Below are 422 nucleotides of genomic sequence, written 5' to 3' on the forward strand. Positions count from 1 at the left end.
CTCCTGACGCCATGTTTGTTGTGGTAGCGGACGAAGCAGCTCAGCTGACCGCTTTAAAACGCTCAATCTTTATTTAAATTTGTTCTGTGACAATTTTTTCCACCACGGTTTCCGTCCAGAAAGAAACTGTTTTATGTTGAACGTATATGAAACTCACGTGCATTATACGAGCAGTAAGAATTGGTAATTAGACTACTCCTACAATAAACGTCAAAATACATTTGGAAGAAAAGGTAATCTAGTGGAACGACGGTTATTTCACGAGCTTTGTCCGATAATGGAAATATGACTCATCCCTGAACTATTCATCACGACCATGATGATCCTAACAGCAGCATAGTAACAGCGATGAGGGTGGTAGACATTGGTACAGTATGAGGCAATAGACTTAATACGCTGAGGCATGAGGATCAGTGTGGAAA

The sequence above is a fragment of the Chaetodon trifascialis genome, chromosome 3 (genome assembly GCF_039877785.1).
Source record: "Chaetodon trifascialis isolate fChaTrf1 chromosome 3, fChaTrf1.hap1, whole genome shotgun sequence".
NCBI lineage: Eukaryota > Metazoa > Chordata > Actinopteri > Chaetodontiformes > Chaetodontidae > Chaetodon > Chaetodon trifascialis.